Below are 13,048 nucleotides of genomic sequence, written 5' to 3' on the forward strand. Positions count from 1 at the left end.
GGAAAAATTGGAACAAAAGGTTTTGCAACTGTCAATGCTGAAAAATTACCCATGCATATATCTTGTAAATAAAAAGCTATAATTAAAAAAACACTTAAAAAAAACCAAAGAAAATGTTAAGCCCCATATAAGTAGTGTCAACCATGAGCACCGTGAAAGCCAAGATAAGAGTCCAGGCTGGGACCTCACTGAACTCTCCCAACATGCTCCCCTCTAAACAACTTTAAAATAACACCTCAAATCAAATTTTGGAACAGCAGAGCCAACAAAAGGTCAGAGGGAAACATTTTTTCAGACTAAGACAACTTAGGAAGGCTGAAGGAGAGGTCTGTAATATCATTGTGAATGCACGTTGGGGCATGGTAAGAGCATCAGTAGTGAGCCTTAGAGGAAGCCTCAATAGCAGCAACTTTTGGAGTTCTCAGCCCAGAGACAGTAAATGGATCAGAAAAGATCAAAAAGAGGTTATAGGAGCTGGCACTATAGAGTGCAGCTGGCATTGATTTTACCATTGATTTAAGATGATTTCCCACTCTATTGCCCATACACAGTTCTGGATCATAATTCCAGGGCAAAGAGGAGCACTTGTGAATAGTCAAGGGATCTGGGGCCCTTGATCACAGTTCCATGAACAAAAGACCTACTAATGTGCAGAGGGTTCAGGGATACTTCCTAGGTAAAAACTAGGGCACAGACCAGGAATGCAGTGAACACACCTCTCCCAGGAAAACAACACTTTAGAAACATCAAAAATTTATAGACTCCTAGGAACAATCTCTGAAATCTCAGAAAAAAAAAACAGCACAACAAGTCTGAATCTTGGCATGGCACAGTGTCTTCCCACTCCCAGGAGAGCAGAGCCCAACTTTATCATAAAGTTTAAAGTGAATAAATAAGCTAGGAAAATGTATAAACAATAATAACAAAAAATTGACCATAAAAAGCTATTATTGTGATAGGGAAAAAACTTAGAAGACAAAAATGTGAAAAGACCCACAAAGCCTCAAAGAAAAATACTAATTAGAACCAAGACCAGCAAAGAATTCCTAGAAGAGTTAAAAAGATAAGCATGGTAGAGAAAAAATTGTGAAAAGAAATAAGCGGTGATGGAAGACAATATGAAAAGAGAATTAACTGCTTGGTAAAAGAGGCACACAAAAAAAGAGGAAGAAAAATATCATCTTAAAAAATAGATTTGGCCTAATGATAAAAGAGGCACAAAAATTCACTGAAGGAAAGAATGTCTTAAAAGTTACAATTGGGCAAATGGTAATGACTCCATGAGATTTCAAGCAATAACCAAACAAAATCAAAAGAATGAAAAATAAAATGTAAACTATCTCATTGGAAAAACAATCGACCTAGAAAATAGATTGAGAAGAGATAATTTAAGAATTATTAGACCACCTGTAAGTCAGGATTGAAAAAAGAACCTAGACATCATTTTAAGAAATTATCAAGGAAAATTATCCCAATATCTTAGATTCAGAGGGTAAAATAGAAATAGAAAGAATTCACCAAGTACTACTGAAAGAGATCCCAAAATAAAAATTCATAGGAATATCAAAGCCAAATTTTGGGGAAGGAAAGAGGAAGGGAAAGCGAGAGAGACAAAGGAGAAAGGGAGAGTGGGAGAGAAGGATAAACAGAGGGAAATGGAGAGAAACACTTGGGACAGAAAGACACATACAGAGTTGAAATGAAGGGCTGAAGAAGAATCTATTATGCTTTATGCATAAGTGAAGAGAAGAAGGGTGGCAAAGATGATCTTAGACAAAGCAAAAGCAAAAACACACATAATTGAAAGAGATAGGAAACTTGTTCAGTCATTCAGTTGTGTCTGACTTTGTGACTGTGGACCATAATATCCATGGGGTTTTCTTGACAAAGATGCTGGAGTATAATCTCCTTCTCCAATAGATTAAGGCAAGCAGAAATTAAGGGACTTATCCAGGGTCACAGAGCTAGTAAGTGTCTGAGACTGTATTTAAACTCAAGTCTTCCTGATTCCAGGCCCATCTACCTGCCTCCAAATCAAGGAAACTATATTTTGCAAAAGATACTACAGACAATGAAGTAATACAAAAATGTTTATAGCAAGTGTCTCTGATAAAGGTCTCATTTCTCAAATGTAAAAAGAATTGAGTCAAAATTTTAAAATTATAGCCATTCCCCAATTGATAAATGACCAAATTATATGAATAGGTAGTTTTTATAAAAAAAAGAAATCAAAGCTATCGATAGTAAAATGAAATAATGCTCTAAATCACAATTGACCTAAGAAAGGCAAATTAAAACAACTTTATGGTACCACCTCACACCTATCATTAATGACAAATGCTGGAAGGGATGAGGGAAAATAGATATATTAGTAGACTGTTGGTGGAGCAATGAACTATTTTGAAAAGCAATCTGGAAATAGGGCTATAAAACTATAAAACCATACCACTATTAGGTCTGTACCTAAAGAAAAGGACCTTCATAACAGCTCTTTTTGTGATAGCAAAGAATTGAAAATCGAGGAAATGCTCATCAACTGGGAAATGGCTGAATAAGTTGTCCATATGATTGTGAGGAAGTACTACTGTGCTATATAAGATAATGATGAGGGGAGTGGTTTCAGGGGGAAAAAAAACATGGTAAAACTAATATGAACTGATGAAAAGTGAAGTGGGAAGATCATTGTGCACAGAAGAGATAGGATACACATTGTTCTTGAAAAATAGGGTATTAATAGGCAGAGAGAAGGAAGAGAGGACATACTTTCCACAGCTGTTTAAAGAAGAGGTAAGAATGAGCCAAAAATATCTGGATGACAATGAATAGAACCATCTGGCTTAAGCTAAGGGGTCAGAATATGAAGTTACATCACAAAATGTACTTACTTGGAATGAGAAGACTGCACTCTGTGGGCATACCACAGAAGGTTAATAGCTGCCCTCTCTTCCTCTTTCATACAGAATTATTGCTGTCCCCAGAATCTAGATACTTGCTTCTTTATTAGTTCCTTATAGCCACCAAAGTCCATAACACATTGATAACTGGTGATACTTTGAGATATAACTGACCAACTACAGGGCAAGCGAAACATTTTCATCCAATTTCATCAAAGTCACTGGGAACGACTTTTCTCAACTACTTGGTTCTGACAAAAGAGCTTCCTTCACTTTTGATTTTTCTATTGGGAGTTGCTAAATTTAAATATTTAAAGTTGTGGTGCAATAGTCTCTTCAGCTATATGCATAGTCAGAGATATCAATACCATCCACAACTATATCTCAAAGCAGTATCTTGTTCATGTGTAAGACCATAAGTCTGCCACAGGCCCAAGAAAACTTGAAAATAAAAGATTAATTACAGGGATGTAAACTGGGTTTTCATCATCTTTGTACATGACCAATTAGAAAAGTATATAAGCCTGGTTTTGTCTTTTATGATTCCTATAGAGCCATCCTAAATTCCTTTATTAAGAAAAAAAGGTTTAACATGGTTTCTTAATGGGGGCTGAGAATGGGAATAAGAGAAAGAATTTGGAACTCAAATGTTTTTAAAACAAATGAAAAAATTGTTTTGACTGTAACTGGAGTAAAAACTAATTAATTAATTTTAAAAGTTTCCATATATATATATTAAAGTATACCTGCTTTCAGGGGCAAAGACGGACCCATTTAAAACTCACACAATTCACATAAAGCAAAAAAGGTTATTTTGGCAATAATGTTAGCCAAAGAGTAAGATGATTTCAACATAGTATATTTCAGAGCTGTACCTGTTTAGTGTTGTTACTCCTAGAAGTTTCTTTCTTTCTCTCAGTTTTTTGTGTCAAAGATTTCTTTGATTGTGGAAACACTGGGACAAACTTCATTTCTGAGTTCTATAAACAATAGTAAAAGAGAAAAAAAGTCCTTTAAAGTTTTCCTTTTAAACTAAAAGATTAACCATATCTATGTATTCTTTTGATACTACTGAGAAATATACACAAAAGTGAATTTTTATAGTTGTCTAAAAAATATGGCTCCACATCTACTTCAGAGTTAGGCAGCGAGAAGTTATACTTTTAATTTGTTTTTAGCTTTTCATAGATTTTTTTTGCCTCACTTTTATCTTTCAATGTGTCCCTTCACCTATCTCCTATCCAAAGAGCTATCCCTGATAAAACAAAATTAAAAAGAAAAAGCAAAAGCAATTCAGCAAAATATATTGAATAAGTCTTACAGTATATTTCTCATTACATGTCACATCCTTCCACATCTGCAAAGAAGGAAGGGAATTACACAGTCATATTTCTTTTTTAGGGATAAGCTTGGTTATTATAGTTTTTGTAGTTTTAATGTTCAGTTTTTATTTTTTGGTTGTTATTCTTTCTATTTATATTGTTGTATTTATTGGGCATATTCTTTTACTAGTTCTGCTTACTTTTATTTTGCATCAATTTATTGAAATGCTTCCCATCTTCTCTGTATTCTTCATGGTTATTTCTTATGATGCAAGAATAATTTTCCATTACATTTACACACTATAATTTGCTTGTCTATATCCCAGTCAATAGGCATACAATTCTTTACTACTATATAAAAAAACTTTTATAATTATTTTGCTATATAGGACTTTTCTTTACTATCTCTGGTTCCTTAAAGTATATTCCTACTAGTAGGATCTCTGTTCAAAGGATATAAACATTTTCACTCAGTATATTTCTAAATTACTTTTCATAATGGATATTCCAAATCCTGATTTTGTCATTTTTTTGAAAATTTTCTGGTTTTGAGGTAAAACCTCCAAATTGTTTTGATTTGCATTTTACCTAATATTAGAAATTTGAGGCAAACTTTCATATGATTGTTAGCTTTCAATTCTTTTGAAAACTTCTTGTCACCATTTAACCACTAGGAGATGATTCTTGGTCTTACATATTTGTGTTGGTTCTTTATATGTCCTGGACATCAGAACCTTATTTTATGTTTGCTGTAAAGAGATTTTCCCCCCAAATCAATCACTTTTTCCTATTTTTGATCCTTTCCTGTCATTCATTTTATAAAAGCTTTTCACATCCTATAATCTATATAATCCATTTCATTTTTAAGAATCTTCTTTATCCCTCCTTTGGTTGTTATAGCCAAAATTCTCTTCTATTTTTTTTTTTTAATGGTGTGACCTTTAACATTCAGGTCACAAATTAATTTTGAATTTATTACAGTATGTAGTGTAAGCTGTTGGAATAAACTCAATTTCTGCCTAACTGCTCTCTAATTTTCCCAGCAGTTCTTGTCAAAAAGATTTTTCCCTAAGTAATTTATATTCTTGAGTTTAATAAATATTCTTGAATTCCAAGTTACTGGATTCACTGGTTTCTGATTATTTATCATACAGCAGTTTCTACTAATCTATTTTTCTATTTTTAGTCAATCCCAAATAACTTTATTGCTTTATGCAAAATTTGAAATCAGGAAGTGCTACATATCCTTCATTTCTACCTTTTTTTATTATTTCCCTTGAGATTCTGAAAATGTTATTCTTCTAAATGAATTTTATTATTTGACTAGTCTAATCTCTTTGATATTTTTATTGCTATAGTACTAAATCTGCAAATTAATTTAGGTAGCATCATCTCATTTTTTATCATACTGGTGCTGCCCAACCATTATGATAACTACTTAATATATTTATTATATATATATATATATATTTATTTATATATTTATGAATATATATTTATGAAGCACCTACTATTTGTCAGACACTATGCTAAGTGCTGGGGACACGAAAAAAGAAAAAAGACAATATTTGCTTTCAAGGAACTTAAAATCTAATATCCTTCCAATTATATGTCATTTTTTCTTTAAAGACTAATAATTGTATCTATAAAGTTTTTGATATCTCTTAATAGACTGCAATATATTACCATATATTACATGCAATTTTTATTTATTTTGAATGAGACATCTTTGTTTTCTTCTCCTAAATTGTTATTGTTGAATAGAAATGTTATTGATTTTTGTGGGTTTTTATTTTTGTATCTGCTACTTTACTGAAATTATTGTCTCAGTTAGTTTCTTTGCTGATACTCTAGGATTTTCTTTGCAAATCACTGAGTTATCAGCAAAGAGGAATAGTTTTTATCTCTTCTTTGCCTATGTGTGATTTTAATTGCCTTTGCTTTTATTATTATCACTAATGTTCCTATCAAATAACAAAAGAGAAAGGAGTTATCTTTCTTTATTCCTGTATTTACTGGGAAAGCTTCTAATGTCTTTTCATTAAATATAATATTAGTTTGGGGTTTTAGGTATATAGTTTTTCATGTTAAAATGTTTCTATGCCTATGTTTTGTAAAGTTTTTAGCATAAATGAAAATTGTATGTTGTTAAGGAATTCTCAGCATGTGAGGGTTTTTTGGTGAGGTGGGGGAGAGGAGTATTATCTTTTTAATATGATTATTAATGATTAACAACTCAATCATTAATAATGTCTTCTTAATGTTGAATTATATATGCATCTCTGTAATTGAATTTATAATCCCAACTTGATCTTGGTAAATAAGGCAGGTTGCACTTTTGGGGACTACTGAAGTCTTATTAGCTGCAGAGTACTTGGAGGCTTTGAAAATAGGCTCACCTGGGAAAAAGAAAAAGGAATTTGGTCCTTTCTTGGTTGCCTAGGTTCCTTGGTAGGACCATCTTTTCTTTCATCAACTGAACTAGTTGGAGAAAGAGATTAAATTAGAGAGAAATTATAACTCAACCGGAATGTCAATTGAAATAGAAAAGAAACATAAAGAACTAACCAATAAACAGTTATCAATAACATTTAAAAAGAAGACCAAGAATATTTGATATAACCCTCTCAAAATTAAACTAAGTGAAGTCTAGCATCTTTCTGATGAATAGAACAAAGACTGGTTGATACAAGCCCTCCTGATAAAACAATTTAAATAAGCAAAATGTTGTATAATAAAGTTAGAGAATTATCCCCCTGTTGTAGGTTAGATATACTCTTATTAAATGTCCCCATAACTACTGGCTGCCTCCTAAGGGCAACATGGTACTAAAAAGAGCTCTGGATTTGGAATGAAAAACCCTAGGCTTGACTCTCTACTGCTGCTTACTAGTTGAATGACCTTTTGCAAGTCCATTGATCTTTTCCTCTTTTATAACACAGGGGGAATTTGACTTTTATGCCCTCATTGAGCAATCTTAGTTCAAGGAGAAAGAGGGAAACAGAATAAACAATGAAACTGCATTGGAAGGTAAAACAATTGCCTTCAAAGGATTGAAAGATTTGGAATTGAGGGATCTTTAGAGATCATCTAATCCAATTACCTTATGAGGGATCTAAGGCCCAAGGAAATTAAGTGATTGGTTCATTATCACAAAAATATGTAGTAGAATCAAAATTTGAAACCCAATCCTATCACGTGACCTTAAGCAAATCATTCCATACTCTCTGATCTCTATAGTTCTATCTACTCCCTCTTCATAATGTACATGAGGATATGTCTGTGTTTAGTAAAGTGAAAATGGTATTTTAGTAAGTTAAATTACATTATTAGCTAAAACTATATCAACTATATAATTCTTTAAAGCAAAAGTTCTATCATTCTCCCTCAAAGAACAAGCTTCAAAGCTATTCCTCTTTACAATGGAAAAGCTTGTCAAAAAAAAAAAATAAAAATCTTTAGGATACTTTGATTTGATTGATCTATTGGATCATGAAATGGATTGTAATTGCATTATTTTGTCTGATATTTCAAAATGGTTGGGAAGATTTCTCCCTGTTTCTAAAATTATGATAATGTTCATCTCTGCCCAAGTGATTTTTTGTTGCACCTTAGTTCCTTAGATAATAAATCTCTGCATCCTAAATGGAGATAAGAAAGACAAGTTTTTTCCAACCCTATGTTCATCCTATTTAGCCAGCCACTCTCTAGAATCCCTGGGAACTAGAAAATTTAAATATTCCAAATATGTATCAGAAATATGAACTTTTTATATAAAGAAAAAACTTCCAAGTCATCCTTGAGATAAACTGCTACCTTTCTTCCCTGAGTAGCCATCAATAGTGCCAACTCAGACATTATTTTCTCTATACTGACATCCCATCTATCTATACTCATTGATCTGAGACCACAAGTCTCTTTATTACCCAAAAGCCAACAGAAAACCCTCTTTGTTGCTGCAATCCTCCTAAAAACAATGAGACTTGCCACTTTATTCCCACTGACCATTTGGGGAGCTGCTATCTTTTCCCTCTTCCTTCGGCTGATCTGAGACCACAAACTTTTGTTCTACTCAGATAACTAACTAGTAGAGACCCAACTCAAAGCACAGACCTGAGGAGCATCCCATCTCATTCCTGGCTTTACCAAAACTTTAAGGAATATCTTTCAGTAAATTGCATTAGGATTTTTAAATTCTGGGCATGTGGCCAATTATATTTTTTCTCCCCTCCTCTAAGGGAAGTACCTATTTTAATCATAAAATCACTCAGTTAAAGGATACTAAGTAATGTGAACAAGAGAATCAGGTCAATTCTTCTTTTCAATTATTTTGAAACTATAAATAGTAACTCTAGTTTATTTGAGAAAAGGAAGAGAGTACTAAAACAGAAAGGTACTAGTAGCCTGCATTATTTTGGTTCATCTTGTTCTTCCAAAAGAATTCTCACTTCCTTATACTAATGCCCTGGCAATTGCTTACAGACTGCTGTTTTGACTTCTGCTGCTGGGAAGAGTCTGTATGACATTTTACTTTAGGTTACCTGATATCTGCTTGGCTACTGTCTTTTCCATCTTGTTTAGTGACTGTTGCTATTTCTGAATCTTCCAAATTAAAGTATCTTCCCATTCCAGAATTCTCAGACTTCATGTCAATATTTTCTTTCCTTGAGGTCTTTTTGGATTTAAGAAGATGGTTCGCATCTCCTGATTTGGAGACAAAGGAAAAAAGATAAACAGGTATGTGAAGCCTCACCTTGGATATAGCAGGGGGCATTGCCTTCCAAATAATTCAATAAAGCTAGTTCACTGCTTGATTAGGAAATGAAAGGTTTATTTAATGTGTATGTGGCAAAAGTTCCTCCTGCAGAAATTCTTACATGAGTTCTTGTAGAAATTCTTAGCTATCAGATAAATGGGAGCTTGATTTAATTGTTTTCCTATGAAAATACTAAGACTAAGGTGTTATGTGTGATTGATAAGTCTTAATGACTTGTTTAGGCACTTAAGATATACTGAATTTTAAATTACAAAGTATGCCTACATTGATTCAATTGGATGAAGAGCTAGGGAGGAAAGACAAAAGCAGAAAATCTTAATAAATCCTCCTCAACCGCCCCACCCCCAATTTAAGCTAAAATGATAACTTTAAGTTTTGTGCCTCATTTCCTATTTGGCCTATCTAGTTTTTTAAAGCATTGTTTTTATCAATATCTTTTTTTTTTTTTTTTTGGCTTCATTTAACATACTGCTGACTCTTTTCATGATGTTCTTATGTCAGTCTCATTTCTTTTCCCAATTTTTCCTATACCTCTCTTTTTTAATTTTTAATATCCTTCTGGAATTCTTCCAGAAATCATTTTTGGGCCTATGACCAATACATCTTTTAATTTGATACACTGCATATTGCTGTTTTGGCTTTATTGTCTTCTTCTGAATTTGTTTTGACCTTTCCTGTCACCAGATAACTTTCCATAGTCAATTCTTTGTTGTTTAATGTTAATTTTATGTTAAAGTTATACTTAAGAGGAAACTGAATTTTGAACATGAGTTCTAGGTAGGTTTGAAATTCTGTGCGAGGTAAGATATCGGGAGAGATTTTGCACATATGCATACATTTCAGTTCTTCTCCCTTTTGTTATTTCGTGGGTTTTGTATTGGAGAAAGACTGTAAATTACTATTCCATCTAAATCTTTCCATATAGCTTGTCTACTGTTCTTTTACATTCAGGTGCCAATGTGGATGCTGGAAGGCTAACAGGAGAGACAATGGACTGTCTACAAGTTGGCAAAATGATGACCAGAGCCAGCAAGGACCAGAGCACCACCCAACATTAACATTTTCAGCATGCTATCACATCACTCAAGCAGTTGCCAGAGTCCCTAACTTCTGTGATCAGGACTGGTTAAAATTAAGATATAGGCCTGGAATAGAGATGTAAGCTACCCTTTCTGCACTACTGGTTTAAGTTAAGTCTACGCAAGAGACAGAATTGCAGACATATGGACACACACACACGCACACACACATACATTCATCCATTTTGTTTTTATATCATCTCTATTTCTTAATATAACCCAAATGGACATGTCCAGACCAGCCCTAGTGACACACTAATAAATCTAGTTTAAATTTTCTCTAACCAATCAATCCATTCCTTGCTACAATAACTATAAAAAGATGAGGGGGGAAAAACAGTTCAACAAAACTAACCAATAGACCAATTGTATATATATTATTCCATAAACCACACCCAATTCTGCAAATAAGAAGATAGCATGCTTCTTTGGAGCGAGCTTAGTCACTATAATTACAGAGTGTTCATTTTCATTTTTTTTGTTCTTTCAATTTACATTGACAATTATTATATATACTCCCACCCTTCTTATTTATTTCACTAAATAACAGTTCTGAAATCTTTCTAGGCTGCTCTGAATTCCTCATATACATTGTTTCTTATATATAGTTGCATTCCATCTATGTATCACAATTTAACTCTTCCTTCAATGGATGGGCTTCTACTTTTTAAAAAGCTCTTTGCTATGATAAAATGTACTGCTATGAATATTTTGGGACCTTTTCCTTCTGCCTTTACTATTCTTTGAAGTATGTGCCTAGCAAGGGGATCTCTGGATCAAAGCATATGGATTGCTGGATAATTTTCCAACATTAATTTCAATTGCCTTAGAGAATGGTTGGTATCGGTATGTTTTTCCTATAGACCCTCCAAAAAGGCATGACTTTTCATCTTTGCCAATTTTGCCAACTGTTACAATCTTTTTTTTTTTAAATAATTTTTTATTGATAGAACGCATGCCAGGTAATTTTTTACAGCATTATCCCTTGCATTCATTTCTGTTCCGATTTTTCCCCTCCCTCCCTCCACCCCTTCCCCCAGATGGCAAGAGTCCTTTACATGTTGAATGGGTTGCAGTATATCCTAGATACAATATATGTGTGCAGAACTGAACAGTTTTCTTGTTGCACAGGGAGAATTGAATTCAGAAGGTATAAATAACCCGGGAGGAAAAACATAAATGCAAGCAGTTTATATTCATTTCCAGTGTTCTTTCTCTGGGTGTAGGTGCTTCTGTCCATCTTTGATCAATTAAGGCTCTCTTTATCAAAGAGGTCCACTTCCATCAGAATGCATCCTCAAACAGTATCATTGTTGAGGTATATAATGATCTCCTGGTTCTGCTCATTTCACTCAGCATCAGTTCATGTAAGTCTTGCCAGTCCTCTCTGTATTCATCCTGCTGGTCGTTCCTTACAGAACAATAATATTCCATAACGTTCATATACCACAATTTACTCAACCATTCTCCAATTGATGGACATCCTTTCATTTTCCAGCTTCTAGCCACTACAAACAGGGCTGCCACAAACATTTTGGCACATACAGGTCCCTTTCCTTTCTTTCAACTGTTACAATCTTTGCCAGTTTTCTGCAGGTGATATAAAACCCTAGAATTATTTTAGTTTTTTTTTAATTATTGGTTATTTGGAACAATTTTTATATGACTGCCAACAGGCTATAATTCTTCTTTTGAGAACTATTACTTTGAGAATTTATCCCTGAAGAAAATTCTTGGCTTAAGTATTTGTGTTAATTTACAATATATTTTAGCTAGAAGAACCTTATAAGAGATATTTGATGCAAAGATTTTTTCCCCAATGTATTTCCTTGCTCTCCTAGCTACATTTATTATCTATTCAAGATAGTTTTGATTTCATACAATTGAATTTATCCACTTTATCTTCAGTGATTACCTCTATTTCTTGTTTGGTTAAGAATTTTCTCCTGATAGCCTGAAAGAGATCTGAAAATGCAATGTTCCAAAACTATTATAGCCAAATTCCAGAGCTCCCAGGTCAAGAAGAAACTATTGCAAACAGCCAGAATGAAACAATTCAAATATTGTGAAGCCTTAGTAAGCATCACACAAGATTTAGCAGCTTCTATATTAAAGGACTGGAGGGCTTGTAATATGATATTCTGGAGCAGAAAGGAGCTAGAATTACAACCAAGAATCATCCACTCAGCAAAAGTTCTTCAGAGGAAATAAAATGTATATTCCATGAAATAGATGACTTTCAAGCATTCTTTTTTTAAAATTTATTTAATAGCTTTTTATTTACAAGTTATATGTATGGGTAATTTTACAGCATTGACAATTGCCAAACCTTTTTGTTCCAATTTTTCCCTTCCTTCCCCCCGCCCCCTCCCCTAGATGGCAGAATGACCAGTAGATGTTAAATATATTAAAGTATAAATTAAATACACACTAAGTATACATGACCAAACTGATATTTTGCTGTACAAAAAGAATCGGACTCTGAAATATTGTACAATTAGCCTGTGAAGGAAATCCAAAATGCAGGCAGACAAAAATATAGGGATTGGGAATTCAATGTAATGGTTCTTAATCATCTCCCAGAGTACTTTCGCTAGGCGTAGCTGGTTTAGTTCATTACTGCTCCATTGGAACTGATTTGGTTCATCTCACTGCTGAAGATGGTCCATCAGAATTGATCATCTTATAATATTGTTGTCGAAGTATATAATGATCTCCGGCCCTGCTCATTTCACTCAGCATCAGTTCGTGTAAGTCTCTCCAGGCCTCTCTGTATTCTTCCTGCTGGTCATTTCTTACAGAGCAATAATATTCCATAACATTCATATACCACAATTTATTCAGCCATTCTCCAATTGATGGGCATCTATTCAGTTTCCAGTTTCTGGCCACTACAAAGAGGGCTGCCACAAACAACTTTCAAGCATTCTTGATGAAAAGGCCAGACCTTAATAGAAAATTTGACTTTCAATACAA

General features: G+C 33.6%; 1 long non-coding RNA gene across 1 annotated transcript; it reads left to right on the top strand.

The window, feature by feature from the left end:
- The first annotated feature begins 8,763 nt into the window (after positions 1-8,763).
- Positions 8,764-10,356, top strand: LOC127544825 (uncharacterized). Its single transcript, XR_007949534.1, has 2 exons — positions 8,764-8,953; positions 9,945-10,356. It is a non-coding gene; the product is annotated as an uncharacterized LOC127544825 (long non-coding RNA).
- Positions 10,357-13,048: the final 2,692 nt, after the last annotated feature.

This window comes from Antechinus flavipes, chromosome 1 (genome assembly GCF_016432865.1).
Source record: "Antechinus flavipes isolate AdamAnt ecotype Samford, QLD, Australia chromosome 1, AdamAnt_v2, whole genome shotgun sequence".
NCBI classification, from domain to species: domain Eukaryota; kingdom Metazoa; phylum Chordata; class Mammalia; order Dasyuromorphia; family Dasyuridae; genus Antechinus; species Antechinus flavipes.